At 42.9% G+C, this 20,668-nt stretch overlaps 1 protein-coding gene and 1 pseudogene across 1 annotated transcript in view; both read right to left on the reverse strand.

The window, feature by feature from the left end:
- Positions 1-20,668, reverse strand: part of LOC101424284 (glutamine synthetase-like) — a 416,428-nt pseudogene that overhangs the window by 116,847 nt on the left and 278,913 nt on the right.
- ZNF41 (zinc finger protein 41) overlaps positions 1-20,668 on the reverse strand; it is a 66,455-nt gene that overhangs the window by 44,853 nt on the left and 934 nt on the right. The window lies entirely within an intron of this gene.

Consider the following 20,668-nt stretch of genomic DNA (forward strand, 5'->3'; position numbering starts at 1 on the left):
GGGGAGAGTATGGGCCATGACGTGGACCACTGACCATGAGATGCAGAGGTGCCCAAAGATGTACTTACCAAATGCAATGGATGTGTCATGATGATGGGAATGAGTGTTGCTGGGGGGGGGAGAGGTGGGGTGGGGGTGGTGGGGTTGAATGGGACCTCATATATATATATATTTTTAATGTAATATTATTACAAAGTCAATAAAAAAAAATAAAAAAATAAAATAAAAAATAAAAATAAAAATAAATAAAAAATAAAAAAGAATATGATAAATGGACTAAACCTAATAGTCATATACAGAACATTGTACCCCAAAACAGGAGGCTATATGCTCTTCTTAAGTGCTCATGGATCTTTCTCCAGGATAGACCATATGTTGGGTCACAAAGCAGATCTCAATAAATTCAACAAGATCTAAATTATACAAAGCATTTTCTGTGATCATAATGGAATAAAGCTGGAAATCAACAAGATGAGGAAGAAGGGAAAATTAACAAATATATTAAGATTAAACAACACACTGTTAAATAATCAGTGGGTCAAAGATGAAATTATGAGAAAAACCAATAAATATTTTAAGATGGATGAAAAAGAGAGCACAACATATCAGAACCTATGGAAGGCAGCCAAGGCAGTGCTGAGAGGGAAATTTATAGTCCTCAATGCATATATTAAAAAAGAAGAGCTAAAATCAATGACCTAACTACACAGCTGGAGGAACTAGAAAAAGAAGAGTACACTATTCCCAAAGCAAGTATAAGGAATGAAATAACAAAGATCAGAGCAGAAATAAATGAAATTGAGAACAAAAAAACAATAGTGAGATTAATATAACCAAAAGTTGGTTCTTTGAGAAGATTAACAAAATTGACAAACTCTTAGCTAGACTGACAACTTGGGCTATTACACAGTGGTAACAAAGTTCCTAGAAGAAAATGTAGGAAAACATCTTCAAGACCTGGTGGTGGATGGTAGATTCTTAAACCTTACACTGAAAACATGAGTAGCGAAAGAAAATATGGATAAATGGGTGTTACTGCCTCCCTTCACCCCTCCTCCTAGCCCTTGTTATCTCCCTTTTCCAGTCGTTGCTATCCTTCCCGCCAGTCCCGCCCACTTAGCCAACTCATAATCTGCCCCCTTCCTTAGTCACCGCTTACCTCATAGCTGCCTGCACGGCTCCGCCTATCCACTACCGCCCCGTAGTTAATCCGCCCCAGCTCCTACCCCTCCCTTAACCCGACCCTATATAATCAAGTGTATTTCCGCAATAAAGTAGACTAGCTCACTCTCACAGGCTGTCTCCGTGGTTTTTACCGTGCGTCCCCCACACCTGGAGAACCTAGGCCTACGCGCTGGCCTAGGGGCTCACCGCCGAGCCGTGGAAGCCCGCCCGGTCCTCGTGGGTTGCTAACTCAAAATAGCAAGCCCACAGTTGGGGGCTCGTCCGGGATCCTTTCCTTCCACCGCCCTCCGGCCCCTCTCTGCTGCTGCTGCTGCTGTCTACAGGCGACCATTTCAGCTCTCCAGGTAGGGACCCCATCGCCGTCTTTTCTTCTCCCACTATGGGCGCCTCTCTCTCCTCACACCATACCCCTCAGGTTCAGCTTTTAGCCGCCCTACTTGATACCAATGGAGTCCGCGTTTCCCTGAAACAGCTCCAAAAATACTGGGACCTGCTACTCCCTTTTAATCCGTGGCTCGCCTCCTGCCAGCTCTGGAGCCCGGACACATACTCTCGACTCATAGATCGAGTCACCTCCGCCATAGAGCATGAGAAGCGGTCTTTTCCGCCCGGCCTGCTGCCTGCTCTAGTAGCCATACGCGCCTGTCTCCTTGGTGCGCCGTCAGAAGCCATCCGAGACAAATCAGTTAAGCAACCCAATGACTATGAGCCCGACGATCCTGGCAACACAAATTCTCTGTCTGACCAGCTTGCCGCCGCTCTCGAGCGCGAACCTCCCCGCCCACGCTCCCCACAGCCCGCAGAAGCCGCTTCAGTAGCTCCTCAAAATAGCGGACTTTCTCCTTCTTCCACCTCTGTCCAAAATGGCGCACTTCCGGCTTCTTCTTCACCTATATCCGAGGCCGCCGGCGGGAACAAAGGCGCTTCCTCTCGCCTTTACCCGCCCCTCCCTGTCCCGTCATCTTCCAGCCCTGCCCCGGAAATGATGCAGACGCCATCTTCCGTTAAACCGGAAAAGCCTTCTGCGCCATTTTGTCCCTCACCGGACGTGACTTCGCCGCCATCTTGGCCGGCGCCTGGAAATGACGTGACTTCGCCGCCATCTTGGCCAGCGCCCGGAAATGACGTAACTACACCGCCATCTTGGCGGGCGCCCAGAAGTGATGTAGCCGCTCCGCCATCTTGTCCAGCGCCCAAAAATATCCCGCCGCCAGTTTGTTGCCGCCTTGACGCTGCTAAGCCATCATTCTCTCATCTGTTTCCCGCTACTGTTCATCCCTCGCCACCACCGTATGGCAGCAGCCCCCCACCTGCTTCTAGCGAAGCACATTCTCCCGCCCCCCAGCTATACCCGCTCAACCCGCTGCCCACGCAGCAACGCCCTCAGACTTGGCTTCCCTTCACAGCAGAAGAAGTTAAAACTCTTCGCAAAGCCGTTAAAGAAGACGGCATTGATAGCTCATATGTTCAACAACTAATAGAAGAGTTAGGGGTTCAGCTTGTTCTTCCTTATGATTGGATTTCTCTAGCCCGTTCCATCCTTCAGCCAGGCCAGTTCCTTGAATGGCGCGCTCACTGTCAAGTGGCTGTTGATCAACAAGTAGTGGAAAATGTTCGAGCAGGTGTCCAAGATCCAGCTGATGCCTACACAGGGGTTAACAACTATGCTGACCCTCGTTCCTATGTGGACATAGACCCAGGGTTTTGGCACCGAGTGAAAGTTCTCGTTCAGCGGTCATTCTCTTTAATTTCCACCAAACAATCCACCAAGTTCACGCAAATGCTTCAGGACTCGCAAGAAACCTTTCCGGCATTTGTTGCCCGCGTTATCGAAGCATGCCAACGTAAAATTACTAACGAAGATGCTCAGTTTGCGTTAGCAAAAGAACTCATTCTCGATGGGTGCCTCGCACCCTTCTGAGCTGTCATCCTTCCTATCCGCGATAAGCCGATGCACGAATGGGTCCTAGCTTGTCGAGATATTGACCCACAGACTAAAGCACTTACTGCTGCCTTCGCTTCCGCCATGGCTGTCTCATCTGCCTCCACTTCTGCCTGTTTTCGATGCGGTCAGCCCGGTCATTTTGTTCGCGAGTGCCCTCAACCGGCAGCTCCCCGCCCTGCCGTAGCACTGCACAGACCAAGAGGTCCCCCCACGCCATGCCCGCGCTGTGGTAAAGGGTATCACTGGGCCCGCGACTGCCGCTCAGCGCAACGTTTTTCTCAGCCTTTAAACTTCCAGCAGGGCAGGCCTCAGCCCCTCCCCCAAGAGGCCCTCCACAAAGCTCCAAAACCCTAATGTGGACCATGCCTATCAAACATCACCAAAGACCTTCACTAGAACTTAAAATAGAGGGACAATGGCTTGACAGACTCTTGGACTCGGGTGCCGAAATCTCTTGTATTCCCTTCGAAATCGCCACTTTTAATCACTGGCCCCTCGAAACTGGCCCTCAAGTCATCGGCGCCACGGGAGCTGCTACCTCTTGGAAAACATCTCAGCCTCTGCATTGGAGCGACCGAGAGGGTCACGAAGGCCAAATTCGTCCACTCGTCCTCTCTTCAGTCCAAACCATCCTGTGGGGAAGAGATGTACTCAGCCAGCTAAAAGCTCGAATCACTACAGAAGCCTTCTTAGCTGCGCCGCCCCCCCCCCCCCTTATAGGGGCCACTGCTCCCGTTTCAAGACCTGACCCTATCCCTCTGGAATGGGACACAGAGGAGCCCATCTGGGTCGAGCAGTGGCCCTTGCCAACTCACAAACTACAAGCTCTCTCTGCCCTCGTTGAAGAGCAACTACAGGCAGGGCATATTGAGCCGTCTACCAGTCCCTATAACTCGCCAGTTTTTGTCATCAACAAAAAGAACACAAGCAAGTTTCGCCTCCTCCACGACCTTCGAGAAATTAACAAGCATATTAAGCCAATGGGGTCACCTCAGCCTGGTTGCCCGCATCCCACTGCAGTCCCCCAGCATTTTTATGCTGCCACTATTGACATCAAAGATTGCTTTTTCTCCATTCCCCTTCACCCGCGAGACTGTCCACGATTTGCGTTTACAGTCCCGCGTACCAACAATCAAGGAGCAGCACTCCGATTCCAATGGCGAGTACTACCACAAGGCATGCGGAACAGTCCAACTATATGTCAGCTCTATGTCAATCATGCCATTGAGCCGCTACGCTCTAAGTTCCATCCAGAGCACACATACATCATCCACTATATGGATGACCTTCTTTTAGCAGCAAGTTCTAACACACTTCTCAATGATTTACTCTCTGCAGTTATGACGAACCTCCCAAGTCTTGGATTAACAGTGCAACCTGACAAAGTTAACCCCCAGCCACCTTTCCAGTTCTTAGGCTTTCATTTTCATCAATATATTCGGCCCACCAGCCCGCAAATCCATGTTTCTGATCACATGACGCTGACTGAGCTCCAACGGCTTTGCGGACAGATCAATTGGCTTCGATCAGCACTCCCCATCACAACAGCGCAAATGCAACCCCTTTTCGAGCTCCTGCAGACTAAGTGCAGTCCGTCCTCTGCAGTCGTTGGCCCCATCACCATCACCCCAGCTGCCAAAGAAGCCATCCAACAAGTAAATGCTGCACTCCAGCAATGCCGCCTAGAGCGATTCTCTCCCGATCTCCCAATCCTTGCCTTAGTTTTGCCAACACCAGTCACCCCAACGGGTCTCCTATGGCAAGATGGTCCTCTTCTTTTTCTACACACGTCAAAAAGTAAACTCCCAAAAATCTGCCCATTTACAAGGGCTTGGATCACATTAGCCACTGACTTAGTACTTCTCTCCATACAAACGTACGGCGTCCCGCCACACACCATTGTTTGGCCCTTTGATGCAAAAGAAGTTACTTCCCTTATCATGAATAATGCTCAAATGCAGAGCCTGATAGAGTTCTTTCGTGGCTCCTTCGACAACCACTATCCTCATCATCCACTGCTGCAAGGTGTATCTCAATTAGCATTTTTCAACCCGTTCCGTCCGCTGCCCGCAAGAAAGCCAATTCCCTTTGCCATCACTGCTTTCACTGATGCCTCAAAAAAGGCCTTCACTGCTGTCATATATGCGCCAGGAAAGCTTGAGCCACGACAGGTAATGTTTGCCAATCACCTTTCTGTTCAAGTGGGTGAACTTTTAGCTGTCGCTGCAGTCCTCAATCTTTACCCAGACCAGCCTCTCAACATCTTTACAGACAGCTTATACACCTTACAGGTATGTCGCAGCCTCCCACTTGCTACCTTTCTACCCAGCGACTCATCTATAGATCAAGCACTCGCCTTTGTACAGCGACTGCTTGAAGAAAGGCAACAACCCTGGTTCATCGCTCATATCAGAAGTCACTCTGGCCTACCAGGACCACTGACTCAAGGAAATGCCCTTGCTGACGCCTTAGCGTCCGGCCGCCATGTATACCCAGCTGCCATTCGAGAAGATTCCATTGACAAAACAAGACTAGGGGACTTCGTCAACCAAGCCAAACTTTTACACTCTCAATTCCACTTCTCTGCGCGATCTATCCAGAAGCTCTTTCCAGACCTCCCCATCGAAACATGCAAACATCTTGTGCGTTCCTGTCGAACATGCGCACCTTTGCTACCCCTTGGACCCTTGCAGCCCCGCGGAGCTAATCCCCGCGGCCTGCGGCCTAACTCCCGCTGGCAACTAGACGTCACCCATGTTAGTGCTTTTGGGCGCCTTAAATATCTTCATGTTGCAGTTGATACCTTCTCGCACCTATGCTATGCCGTGCCCCTCACAGGAGAGAGTGCCAAACATTGCATCAAAGCGCTTCGGCAAGCCATTCTATTCATGGGAATTCCCTGGGATCTAAAAACCGACAATGGACCAGCCTACCGCAGTGCCACCTTTGCCAGCTTTGTGCAGATGTACCACATCACACACCATTTCGGCATCCCCTACAACCCGCAAGGGCAAGGAATTGTTGAGCGCACTCACCAACAGCTCAAGCTACTCATTCAAAAAGAAAAAACTTCCTCTCCCCATAAAGCCCCTGCCGACGTCATTACTGCTTGCCTTATCCATCACAATCTCCTGACCTTCGATAACAAAGGACTCTCCCCAACTCACAAACATTGGGGACCCATGTGGCAACCTTCGCAAGTTCCTCTTGTTCATTGGAAAGACCCCGCCACAAACCTTTGGCAAGATCCAGCCCCCTTGCTAGCACAGGGGAGAGGCTTTGCTTGTGTCTTCCCAGACTCCGAGCCACAACCGCTCTGGGTTCCTGGGCGCTACATCAGGCCTGCCGCCGACCCCAAAGTTCCACTGAATGACGAGTACACTGTGCCCTCCGTTAGAGACAACATTGACTGCGGAGGCCCAGATGTCGCCCCATTCGCTCAAATTCAACACCAACCAGCCCCTCCCTGAAATGTTTATATTTAAATAAGTACTCTCTCCGAGTTTCTTTCCGCTGATTGTCCCTCCCCTATGAGGGCTCTCTTCTCCCTTCTTTGTCTTTACAGATTCCCCAAAAGACTCGACTCTGCACAATTTACAAGAAGAGCCTTATTATTGCCGCCTCTACAACCTGCTGCTGACAAGTGCCTGACCTCCACCGAAACGTGCCTTACAACTTATCAGAGAAGAACTCTCAGTGCAGATGCTCTTCCCACTCCCCTCGCACCCTCACCCACTTTTATACTTCTTTTTTATAGTCTTCATTTTTTTAACAATCTTTTCAGCTGTCTGTCTCGCGGCTACAGCCCCAGCAGATTGGAACCTCCGCCAACGCTTTCTCCTTGCTGTCGCCTTTCTACTTCTAATTGGCGTTTTCACCTCCCTCGTCGCCCTCCTCCCATGATCACCATGCGCCCCCAAGCAAATTCACTCGAGCCTACCTCTCCAACACCACCGTCCGCGAGAACCACACCAGCTCCTTCTCGCCGCGAACGACGTCGACAACGCTTCCTTGCCCGCCGCCTAAGCCGTCTTTCCCTTGAAGATGATGACCCCATCGAGCGCCAAGTTCTCCAGCTCCTCCGACAGGCCCGCTCTGTTCACACCCCCGCCTCCTGTTCCCCTACCCTTCCCTACCTCATCCATCTCCTCATTCTCATGTTGTCTCTAGCCTCCTCTGCCCAAAGCTCCTCATCCCATCAGCCATTCAACTGGACCTTGCAGACATTCCCGGAAAAGCGCATTCTCGCTTAGAATGTTACTAGTGTCGCTCCCTCCTTTCTCACGCACGTCTGCCCTCTTGCTGGAATTTCCTTCCATCCCGAATGCCAAGTAAGCAACATCAGAAAAGCGAAGGTAGGCCACCACTCCTCCTCATCCTGTCGAGGCGGGAATACAGCATGCCTGCTTTCTCGAAACAACCGTCTCCTTGGCCCTCAATTCAACCCTGTGTCTGGTTTTTACATCTGTCCTGCTAGTGCCCGAGGTTGTCAAGACCCATCACACTTCTACTGCCCCTCTTGGGGATGTGTGACCATGGCCCATGGATGGTCCGGCGCCCCCAACAGAGACCCGTATCTCTCTCTCCAAGTAGCCAACAATTCCCGTTGGGACTTTATTTGGCTGACAGTAAAAAACCCAAACGACGATACATGGCTGGCCGCTCGCCCCTATGGACTCCGGTTGTATATGAGCAACTATGATCGTGGCGCTTTGTTTGAAATCCAAAAGCGTGTTGTCTCCGCCCCACCCTCTGCTATTGGTCCCAACCACATCCTTAACCCTCCTCCCTCACCCACTGTTCACCTTCTTCCGTCCTCATCTACCCCCCTCAAAATCTCTTCCACCTCGGCCGCCGTCGTCCCTTCTACAAGCCCCACTCCCCCCCCCCCCCCCCCCCCCCCCCGCTCCAGGTATTCAACCACATCCTCTCATCCCCTCTAGTCCCTACTTCAAACTCCTAAACGCCTCCTATTCCTCTCTCAATGCCTCCCACCCCAACCTCACTCACTCTTGCTGGTTGTGTCTTTCCCCCAGCCTCCCCCTCTATGATCCACTTGCTATCCCTTCACCACTCTTTACTTCCTCCACCGACGATTCCCCCTCTTCCTGCAATTGGAATCAGTCTACTCATGTCCCACTCACTTTTTACGCACATCTCTTCCAAAGGTTTATGCATTCACCCCCGTTCTTCCCACACTCCTAGCCTTACTGTCTGTACCAACTATACCTCTCCAAACATCTCTGCCAAATACTTAGTTCCCCTAAACACCACCCAATGGCTCTGCTCTTCCACCGGACTTACCCCATGCTTATCTGTTGCCACACTTAACAAGACCAAAGAAACGTGTGTTCTCATCCTCCTCACGCCTCGAGTCATCTATCACACTCCTCTACATTTCTTTGAAGCCTTTGATCACACTCAAGAAGCTATTTACCTCCACAAACGCGAACCTATTACTGCTGTACTCACTGTCACTTCCCTCCTAGCTACAGCTGGAGCTGCCACTGGTGTTGCAGCCCTAGCCACACAAGCCTCCGCCCTCCAAAACCTCAGACAAGCAGTAGACTCTGATATCATCTACCTCCGAGATGCAGTCAAGTATCTTAGAGACTCCCTCAATTCCCTTTCAGAAGTTGTCCTGCAAAACCGCCGAGGCCTTGACCTCCTCCTCCTCAAAGAAGGTGGCCTATGTGCAGCTCTGGGAGAAGAATGCTGCATCTATGCCAACTATACCGGTTTAGTAGACTCCAGCTTAAAAGAACTTGAAAAAGGTCTCAACCAACGCCGACTTGAACGAGCCCAAAGTGCTGGTTCCTGGGGCTTCCTGCAGCCCCTCCTCCCCTATCTCCTCCCGTTACTAACCCCAGTTCTGCTCATCATCCTAGGTCTCACCGTTGGTCCTTGGGCCATTCGACGAATCATCCGCCTTGCCAAAGATCACGCTGACAGTGTATTTTCCTCGTTTGTTCAAATCCATTACCACCGTCTTGCTACCTCTGATCTCGCTCCTCAATCCCGCCCTTGTCCTCGCCCCCTTTCCCACCGTACTTCCCGCCTGTGAAGCTGCTTGCTGTGAAACTCCCTGACCTTAGCCGCCGGCACGGGTTTGTTTCCCTTGGCGTAAAGGGCTTGGGTGCACCCTCCCGCCCCCCTTTATTGCTATACGTCTGAGAGTCCTTCGCGGTTAAACCAGCCACAGCGCTATCCACCCCAAAAAAGCGTGCGCAACATCATGTTAGATATTTCGTCTAGCACCGGCACGCACCGACCCTAAGGGCTATGCATACATTTCTGGCCAGATGATATGTCATTTGCCCATCGCCAGTCAATTCTACCCCTTTTTTCTCTCCCTCCACAGCCCATCCCTCTACTCTCTCACGCCCCTTTTTTTTTATAAAACAAAAGGAGCAATTGTTACTGCCATCCCTTCACCCCTCCTCCTAGCCCTTGTTATCTCCCTTTTCCAGTCGTTGCTATCCTTCCCGCCAGTCCCGCCCACTTAGCCAACTCATAATCTGCCCCCTTCCTTAGTCACCGCTTACCTCATAGCTGCCTGCACGGCTCCGCCTATCCACTACCGCCCGTAGTTAATCTGCCCCAGCTCCTACCCCTCCCTTAACCCGACCCTATATAATCAAGTGTATTTCCGCAATAAAGTAGACTAGCTCACTCTCACAGGCTGTCTCCGTGGTTTTTACCACGTGTCCCCCACACCTGGAGAACCTAGGCCTACCTAGGCCTACGCGCTGGCCTAGGGGCTCACCGCCGAGCCGTGGAAGCCCGCCCGGTCCTCGTGGGTTGCTAACTCAAAATAGCAAGCCCACAAATGGGACATTCTCAAACTTAAACACTTTCGTGATACAAAGGTCTTTGTCAAAAAGGTAAAAAAGCAATCCACTCAATGGGAGAAAATATTTGGAACCACATGTCCAATAAGGGTTTTACTTCCATTCTATATAAAATCATACAACTCAATATCACTACCTATTAGGGAAATGCAAGTCCAAACAACGAGATGTCATCTCACACCACATAAATGGGCATTATTTTAAAAAAGGAACTATTCAACATGGAGGCAGAGGTCAATAAGCTGGAACTGATGTTCCAGAAATCTGACTCAGATCTGGATTACATTCAATACAGGCTGGAAAATGAAATCAAGACTAAGCATCCTGATTCAGTGGGTGAGAAAAATCTGAATACTCTATTAAAGGAATTGTCAGAGATAAAGTTTCTACATTAGACTTTGCATGCATGCTTTAAACCAGTTGCTGTTGAGCAGAAGGAGTCTAAGAGACACATTTGTGTTACTTTGAATAAGACTATGACCATGATACAAGAACTACAAAAGCAAACAGACCTGGAGGTGTCATCATGGATTGAAGAAGAGAAAAGTACAGCAGAGCAATTAAAATCTCATATACCCAATGGAATACTACTCAGCTGTAAGAATGAATACACTACAATAAAGTGGAGAAAGTGGCCACAGTATTTGCTGAGGACAGGGAGAGGAAGAAGAGATGTGATGTGGGAGCATTTTTGGGATTTGGAGTTGTCCTAAATATTTCAGGGTCAGATGCTGGACTTTATATATCCTGCCATCACCCACTGAATGTACTGGGAGAGAGTGTGAACTACAGGGTAAACTTTTATCCATGTGGTGCAGTGGTGCTCCAAAATGTGTTCACCAAGTGTGATGAGTGCACCACAATGATGGAGGAGGTTGTTGGTGTGGGAGGAGTGGCGTAGGTGGAGAGGTATATGGGAACCTCTGATTTTTTTTAATGTAACATTTTTTTGTGATGTATTTATCTTCAAAAAATACAATTTATAAAAATGATGGGGGTGGGGAGTGGGGAGTGGGTTATATGGGAACCTCATGTTTTTTAATGTAACATTTTTTGTGATCTATTAACTTTAATTTTAAAAAAGCATAAAAAAAACTCATATACCAGACCTGTGAAGAAATGGACTTGCCAAAGGTAATTCTAATGGAGATGAGATCAATTCTAGAGAGACTTAGGAAGATGACTTGTTAGCACTTGCTGACTGAGATCAGGTTGTGTTAGTGAGGGAGAAGAAGGTTTGTCTTGGGTGACTGGATAAGAATGCCTTTCACAAAAGAGGAGAATGCAAGAAGGGCAGACATTATATAAATAAAGTTCAGACAAAAGGTTGGAACAGGAATAAAGAGTTAAAAAAATAGAAAAGAATAAATGCTGGAGAGGATATGGAGAAATAAGGACACTCCTTCACTGTTCGTGCGCTTGTAAAATGGTGCAGACTCTGTGGAAGACAGTTTGGGGGTTCCTCAGGAAGCTAAATATAGAACTGCCATATGATCCAACAATTCTTCTACTGGGAATATATCCAGGAGAACTGAAAACTGTGACACGAACAGACATCTGCACACCGATGTTCTAACGGTGTTATTCACAATTGCCAAAATGTGGAAACAACCCAAGCGCCCATCAACTAATGAATGAATAAACAAAATGTGGTATATACATACGATGGAGTACTATGCTGCAGTAAGAAATTAAATTGGGACACATATAACATGGATGAATCTTGAAGACATTATACTAAGTGAAATAAGCCAGACACAAAATGACAAATACTGCACAGTCTCATAATATGAACTAAATACAAAGAAAAAACGCATGGAGTTAAAACCTAGAGTATAGGTTATTAGGAGATAATAGGAGGGTTTTGAAGGAATAATGATAATTAATGTATGTAGAAATCTTAATTAACTTGACTGTAATTGTGTGGAAATGGATAGAGTTGATGGTAACACATTATAGTGAGTAGCAGCTGGTTTATAAATGGGACTGACCCTGAAAAGGATAGCCTAGGGATGTAAATGTCAATTAAAAGAAAGTTAGGGGGAAACGGACTTTGGCCCAGTGGTTAGGGCGTCCGTCTACCATATGGGAGGTCCGCGGTTCAAATCCCGGGCCTCCTTGACCCGTGTGGAGCTGGCCATGCGCAGCGCTGATGCGCGCAAGGAGTGCCGTGCCACGCAGGGGTGTCCCCCGCGTGGGGGAGCCCCACGCGCAAGGAGTGCGCCCGTGAGGAAAGCCGCCCAGCGTGAAAAGAAAGAGCAGCCTGCCCAGGAATGGCGCCGCCCACACTTCCCGTGCCGCTGACGACAACAGAAGCAGACAAAGAAACAAGACGCAGCAAATAGACACCAAGAACAGACAACGGGGGGGGGGGGGGGGGGAATTAAATAAATAAATAAATCTTTAAAAAATAAATAAATAAAAGAAAGTTAGAGAATAATCTAGTGAACCAAAGGTAGATGAGACTTGTGGTTAATAGTACAAATGCAATAATGTCCTTCTGTGAACTAGAATGGATGTATGTCACTATTGCAGGGTGGAGGGAATGTGGAGAAGTATGGGAAAAATACAATTGATGTAACCTAAGGACTATAGTTAACAGCAATACTCTACTATTCTTGCATCAATGCCAAAGATGTACTGTGTTAATAATAGGGGGGTATGGAAAAATATGCCAAATTTATGCTATGGATCATAGTTAGTGGTAATAGTGTGATGATATTATCTCATAATCTAACAAATGTTTCACAACAGTGTGGTGTGTTGGTGAAGGTGTGTTGTATGGGAATTCTACACATGTGTATGATTGCTTTAAGTTCACAACTTTGTAATAAAAATATATTTTTAAAAAAAGAATCTTTGGAATACAGCTAAAAAAGCAGTGCTATGAAAGAAATTATAACATTAAATTTATAGCCCTAAATGCTTACATTGAAAAGAGGAAAAGCCTCAAATCAATAACCTAAGCTGTCACCTTGAGAATCTAGAAAAGTAAAATAAACCTAAAACAGCAGAAGAAAGGATATAATAAAGATAGTGCTGAGTGAGTTTGTCACCAGTAGACTGGCAGTGAGATACTAAAAAGAATTATCCAGGGAAGCGGATTTGGCTCAACTGATAGAGCATCTATCTACCATATAGGAGGTCCAGGGTTCAAACCCAGAGCTTCCTGACCCATGTGATGAGCTGACCCATGTGCAGTGCTGAGCATGCAAGGAGTGCCATGCCACGCAGGGGTAAGGGGAGCCCCACATGCAAGGAATGTGCCACATAAGGAGAGCCACCCTGCACAAAAAAAGCGCAGCCTGCCCAGGAGTGGCCGCTGCACATACGGAGAGTTGACGCAGCAAGATGATGCAATAAAAAGAGACACAGATTCCTGGTGTTACTGACAAGAATGCAAGTGGACACAGAAGAACACACAGTAATTGGACACAGAGAGCAGACAACAGGAGGTGGGGGGAATGGGAGAGAAATTTAAAAAAAAGAATTATCCAGTTTGAAAGGAAAGGATACTAGATAATAGACCAAAACCACATGAAGAATAAGGATCTCCCTCAAAAGTAATGACATGGTACATAAAAATGCTAGTTATATTGTGTTTTCACTTCCTATAGGATCTAAAAGAGAAATGTATCAAATGTAATGAGAAATCAGTGGTTTTGGACTCGTGGAATAAGCATGTAATTTGTAACAAGAACTAATAAGATGGGGGTAGAAGGGTATAGGAACATAGTTTGTGTATAATATTGGAGTTAAGCTAATATCAAATTAAACACAATTGTTTCAGATTTAGGATGTTAAATTTTAAGCCCCACAGTAACTACAAAGAAAATATCAGAGTGGACGGGGTATGGCTCCGTGGTTGAGTGCCTGCCTCACATGTACAAGTTCAATCGCTGGTAACTTCTAAAAAAAGAAAAAAAAACTGGAGAATATGCAAACACAGACAGAAATGAGAGTAACGGTTGTGGGCATAGGGGAGGGGGGACAGGCAGTTACTGCAAATGGGTGAGGTTTTCTGTTTGGGGAGATGGGACTGTTATATTAACAGGTGGCGAGGGTACTGCAACATAGAGAATGTGATTAATCCCATTGAATGGTATGCTCAGGACTGGTTGAGATGGGAAACTTTATGGTATATATATGTTCCCACAATAAAAAAAAAATAAACCAACTAAAGAGACAATGACAATTAAGGCAGTTACTGGTCCTGGATGGGATCTAGCATGGAAGGAGAGAAATGTCAAAAGGACATTATTGGAAAATTGATTTGTTAAAGGGGAAAAAAGGACATTATTGGAACATATAAAAAACGGAATATGGACTTCATATCAATGTTAAATTTCTTGAATTTGATAGCTATACTTAAGGTAGACACATAAGTGAATATGTACATGGCAGTATTAAGTATTCAAGGAACATGATGTATACAACCTACACGGAAGTGTTCAGAAAATGGATCGAGAGACAGACAGATATACTGATAGATAAAATGATAGAATGATAGAAAGCTGAACAATACGGCAAGTGTGGCAAAATGTTAAAATTGGCAGATCTGGGTATTTGGGGGGATAGGGGTTTGGTGGAGTTCTTTGTATGGGGTTTATATTATTTTTGTAACAGTCCTGTAAGTGTTAAAGTATTTCAAAAGTTTAAATTAAAAAAAAAAACCTGACACTCACAACTTGGATGGCTCTCAAGGACACCATACTGAGTGAAAAAAGCCAATCTCAAAAGGTCAGATACTGTACAATTCCATTTATATAACAATCTTGAAATGTCAAAATTATATATAGAGATGGAAAACAGATTGCTGATTGCCAGGGGATTGGGATGCGGGTGGGGGTGAGCGATTATAATGGGGTAATAGCTCTGTATCTTGACTGTGGTGATGGTTACATCATCTACACATGTGAAAAAATGGCACAGAATTATGCACACACATTGTAGCTATGTCAAATTCCTGGTTTTGATATTGTATAATTATGTAAGAGGTAACCATTGGAGGAAACTAGGTGAATCTTAAATGGGACCTCTCTGTACTATGTTTGCAACTTCCTGTGAATATATAATATTTCAAAATAAAGTTTGAGAAATCACAATTATTCTGGGAGATTTTATTATACCTCTTCTAGAATATGATGGGTCAAGCAGACAAAAAAATTATTAAAGAGGATTTGAAAAATATAATCAATAAGCTAGATTAAAGAGGCATATAAAGAACTTTATTATGCCCAATAAATATATTTTTTCTTTTAGACATATGGCACCGTTAAAAAAAACTTTTTTGCGTGTAACTTGGACTCAAAAAATCTTGATATATTTTAAAAATTAGAGTTTTGATAGGCTATATTGACTACAATCCTATAAAATCAGAAATACACAATGAAAAGACAACCAAACCAAACTCCCATAAAAAGCATGAAATTAAGAGATATTCTTTAAACAAATCAGGATTGAAGATGGAATTCAAGAATGAAATTATATACTTCAGATCAAATTTTGAGACTTAGCTAAAGCCAGAATTAAAGAAAATTCACAGTTTAAATGTTTTCAATATTTAAAAAGAAAAACCAAAGATAAATGAAGAAAGCACTAAAGTTAAGAAATCAGAAAAAGGAAACAAAATATTCATGAGAAACCTGATAAAGTTAAAAGAAAAAATATGCTTATGCATATAGACACATATATAATACATACATGTACATTCATACAATTTGAGGAATTATTATAAAAGGGAGCTATTACCACAAGTGTGAAAGTTATCAATATAATTTAATGAAGCATTATGTGCAACTCTATGAAAATTTATATTCTTAGTAACTATAAACTACCAAAGTTATTCCCCAAAAAGTAGAAATCTGTAAAGACTAGAAAATAATTAAAATCTACCATTTAAAAAGGGTATCAATTCTAAATGTGTTTATAGCTGATCTTTAAATAAGATAACTTTATGCTATTTGAACAGTTCCAGATCATATAGAAAGATAGGAATCTCCTGGATTCTTTTTAAGAACTGGGATAACCTTAATACCAACAATTGTTAAATACAGTATAAGAAACAAAACTATAAGTAATTTGCTTATAATGGCAAAAATTCTAAATAAAATATTATTAACTCAAATCCAGCCATATGTCATTAAAAAAAAGCCCTGTGACCAAAGAGGATGGGTCCACATTAGTAAAACTATCCGTATAATTCATTTCGACAACAAATTAGGGGGAATAACATAAGGCTATTAATATCAAAAAGGCATTTGACACAATTCCTAATGAAAACACAAACTAAAATAGGAACATAAGAAAACTATTTAAATATTATGATGACTATAAAATCACGAGAAAATATGCTAAAAAAAAAAGCCCAGATTGGAAACCTCAATGTTAGGATGGCAATAATCTCCCCAAAAACAATCTACAGATTCAACATGATGCCTATCAAAATCCCAGCTGGGTTTTTTGCAGAAGTTGAAAAGCTGATCCTAAAATTCATATGGAAATAGAAGGGGTCCAGAACAGTCAAAAATGGTCTTGAAAAAGAACATACTTGGAGGACACACATTTGCCAATTTCGAAACTTACTACTCAACTAAGTAATCAAGACAAAAACAATGTGGTGCTGCCACAAAGAAAGACATGAAGATCAATAGGGTAGAATTGAAAGACCAGAAATAAGCCCTTACATTTATGGTCAATTTATTTTAGACAAGGATTCTAAGGTAATAAATAGCGAAAGAATTGTTTTTTCAGCTAGTGGTGATGGGACAAAAAAAAAATGAATTTGTACTCCTACCTCATACCATATAAAAAACAACTCAAAATGGATCACAGGCCTAAATGTAAAAGCAAAACTATAAAACTCCTAAAAGGAAAAAATAGAAGTAAATCTTCATGGCTTAGGATTATGTAATGCTTTCTTAGATATAATACCAAAAGCACAAGCAACAACAGGAAAAACAGATAAATTTGGATAAATTTTAAAATGAAAAACATTTGTGCTGCAAAGGATACAAACAAGAAAGTTATGAGACAATTGGAAAGTATATGCAAATCACATATGTAATAAAGGACTTGTATCTAGCATATATAAAGAACTCTTATAATTCAATAATAAAAGACAAATAACCCAGTTAAAATAGATAATTTGAATAGACATTATCTCCAAAGATATACCAATGGCCAAAAAGCACATGAATAGATATGCAACATCAGTAGGTATTAGGAAAATGCAAATCAAAACTATAATGTGATATTACTCCATACCCATTAGGATGGATATAATAAAAACACAAGTGTCAGTGAAGATGTGGATAAACTGGAACCTTCATACATTACTGGTAGGATGTAAAATGATACGACCATTTTGGAAAAAAGTTTGGCAGTTACTCAAAATGTCAAATATAGAGTTACCATACGATCTAGCAATTCCACTTCTAGGCATCTACCCAAAGAGAAATGAAAACATACATAAACACAAAAACTTGTACACAAATGTTCATAGCAGCATTTTTCATAACAGCCAAAAAGTAGAAACAATCCAATATCCATCAATTTATGGATAAACAAAATGTGGTATATTCATACAAATGGATAAACAAAATGTGGTATATTCATACAAATGGAAGGTAATAAAAAGGAATGAAGTACTGAAACATGCTATAACATGGATGAACCTTGAAAACAGGCTAAGTGAAAGAATCATTAAAGACCACATAATGTATGTTTCCATTTATATGAAATGTCTAGAATAGGAAATTCTATAAGAGACAGAAAGTAAATTAGTGGTTGCTTGTGGCTGGAAGTGAGGACAGGAATGGAGAATGACTGCTAATGGGTATAAGGTTACTTTTTTGGGGTGATGAAATGTTTTAAAATTAGATTGTGGTGACCTGCACAACTCTGTGAATACACTAAAAAGCACCGAACTATACACTTTAAAGGGGTAAATTTTATGGTAGATGAATTATATAAAGTTGTACAGAGTTTCAAACCCAATGTCTGGCAAGGGGCAGGCTCTCAATAAATGTTTGCTGATTGAATAAACACCTTGTACTTTCAAATTAAAAGAAATGCCCAAGCTATTTTCATTAAAATTATCAAGATAAGGATACCCTCTATCAAATATCACTCAACATTGTTCTGAAAGCTCTAGCCAATGCAATAGCAGAAGATGAAGTAATCAGAATAATTATTTGAAAGTGTCATTTTTAATTGGATGTGATATGATTTTCTATCTCGGAAAACTAAAAAACTACAAAAAGCATCTAGAATTCATATGAGAGTTTGATAACAGGCTTGGATAAAAATCAATGGATTTTCTCTTTGAAAATGGAAAAAATACGTCATTCACAATGACAAAAACAAATGTAAAATATCTAAAAATGAACTTAAGGTTATGGACCTATAAGAAAACTACAAAACAGTATAGTTTTAATAGAGACATTTAATGATTATTTTTGAAACTAGATGAAAAGGTTTTAACATTCATAGTGAAAATAAATGCTTAATACAATGAGGGGAGTAGCCCTACTGAAACCAATATACATTTGGGGATTTATTTGACAAAAGTGACATTAAATTGAGTTAGAAAAGAGTAGTTAATTTAATGATTGGTGCTGGTAAATGGGTTATCTAAAAGGAAAATAGACCCATCTCACACCATACACCAGAATAAATTCCAGTTGGATTAAAATTTAAGCTTAAAAACTAAATAATAAAAATGTGAAAATAATTTTAAGGCATATATTTGTGTAAACATGAATTGGGGAGAACTCACTACACAAAATAAGAAATCAGAATCTATAAAAAAAAGACAGTTTGTATCTAATCAGATGACTTTTTTTCTAATTATATGTGAAGACATCTTTCAAAAATCAAGCTATAAAGAAAATAAAGGAAATATAATACATGACAGAGGGTTAAGAAATACAATACAAATACATGACAAAGTAGTAAAGAAAGACAAGCCTCTTAAAGGAAAAAAGAGCAAAGCCGATGAAAATTCCAGAGAATATATTTTTAAATGAAATAATTAGAATAAGCAAACTCATAGAGTCAGGAACTAGAATCTAGGTTACCAGGGGACAGGGTTGGGGTAGGGAATAGGGAGTTAAGACTTAAATGTACAGTTTTTATTTGGGACCACGGTAAAGTATTGGTAATGGATGGTGCTGATGGTACCACAACATTGTGAATGTAATTAACAGCACTGAATTATACATATGAACATGATTAAAAGGGGAAATTTTAGGTTGCATATATGGTACTAGAATCAAAATTTTATATCCACGGAACTGCACGACACAGTTTACCCTAAGTTAAACCATGGACTACAGCTAATAGTCCTATTATAAAAATGGGCTTTCATCAATTGTAACAAATGTACCATACTAATGCAGTGTGTCAATAATAGGGTGGTATATGGGAATCCTGTATTTTGTACACAATAAAAAACAAAGAAAGAACACATTTCAATGGTGAATAAATATGAAAAGATGTTCAACAACTAGTTGTCAAGAAAATGCACATCAAAGCAACTAGGTTCTATTGTTTTCAACCCTCAGAATGGAAGAAAAAATTAAAAAACTAAATTCAGTATGGAAGAGGATCTTGGAATGAGCCCTTTTATATGCTGCTAGTAGGAGTTCTGATTTTACAAATATTTTGGGACAAAAATTTGGTGGTATGCGTTGAACTTAAAAACATTCATTCCTGCACCTAATAATCACTCAGATGACTTTCTCTGACCACAATTTAGAAATCAAAGACAAAAGCATCAACTTTTTGGGAAATCAATGCTTCATACTTAAATAACTCAGGAGTCAGAGAGAAAACCACAACAAAAATTAGGAAACATTAGAAGAAAACCATAGTGAAAATGATATAAGGAGCTAAGGTGTTCTTGAAGAAAAATTGATGAACTTAAAGTTTATGTTAGAAAAATGACTGAATATCTATGAGATAAGCATCCAATGTAGACATTTAAAAATAAAAGAAAAAAGCCCAAAGAAAGAAGTAAAGAGCAGAAATTAGGAACATAGAAAAGACAGACACTGGAGGACCAACAAAATCCAAAGTAGGGTTTTTAAAAATCCTCGTCTCAGACATAAAGACTACCTACAAAGCCACATACCTGAGTCCACAGTCCCATCACTCACCCCAAAGAAACCTCAATCACCCACCCCCAAAACCCCATCAGTATGTATCCTAGAGATCCTTAATCGTTCACATAAAAATCTAGAAACACATCAAAGCAGACACACCATCACTCAACCCACATACCCCATTACTTCTCCTATGACCCTAACTCATCCCACAGAATGTTATCACTCAACCCAGAGAGCACTCATTGCACTCACCTCACAGAGCCTCATCACTCACCCCACAAGTTCAGTCCCGCCCAACCTCATCTCACTGAACTCCCATCACTCAAACCCTCCCCGCCAACACAACTCACCCCACTAACCCCTTATGACTCAAACTACAGACTTCCTTCACTCACCCAACAGTCCCCACTCTGCACCCACTAACCTACTATCAATCACCCTACCGACTTCCTCCATCACTTACCCACAGGCCCCAACAGTGATCCCAGAGGATCCCTGTCACCCCACATACCTCCCATCACTCACGCGACAGTCCCCATTCCTCATCTCAGTGACCCCCATCACTTACCCCATAGACT

Source organism: Dasypus novemcinctus, chromosome X (assembly GCF_030445035.2).
Source record: "Dasypus novemcinctus isolate mDasNov1 chromosome X, mDasNov1.1.hap2, whole genome shotgun sequence".
Lineage (NCBI taxonomy): Eukaryota > Metazoa > Chordata > Mammalia > Cingulata > Dasypodidae > Dasypus > Dasypus novemcinctus.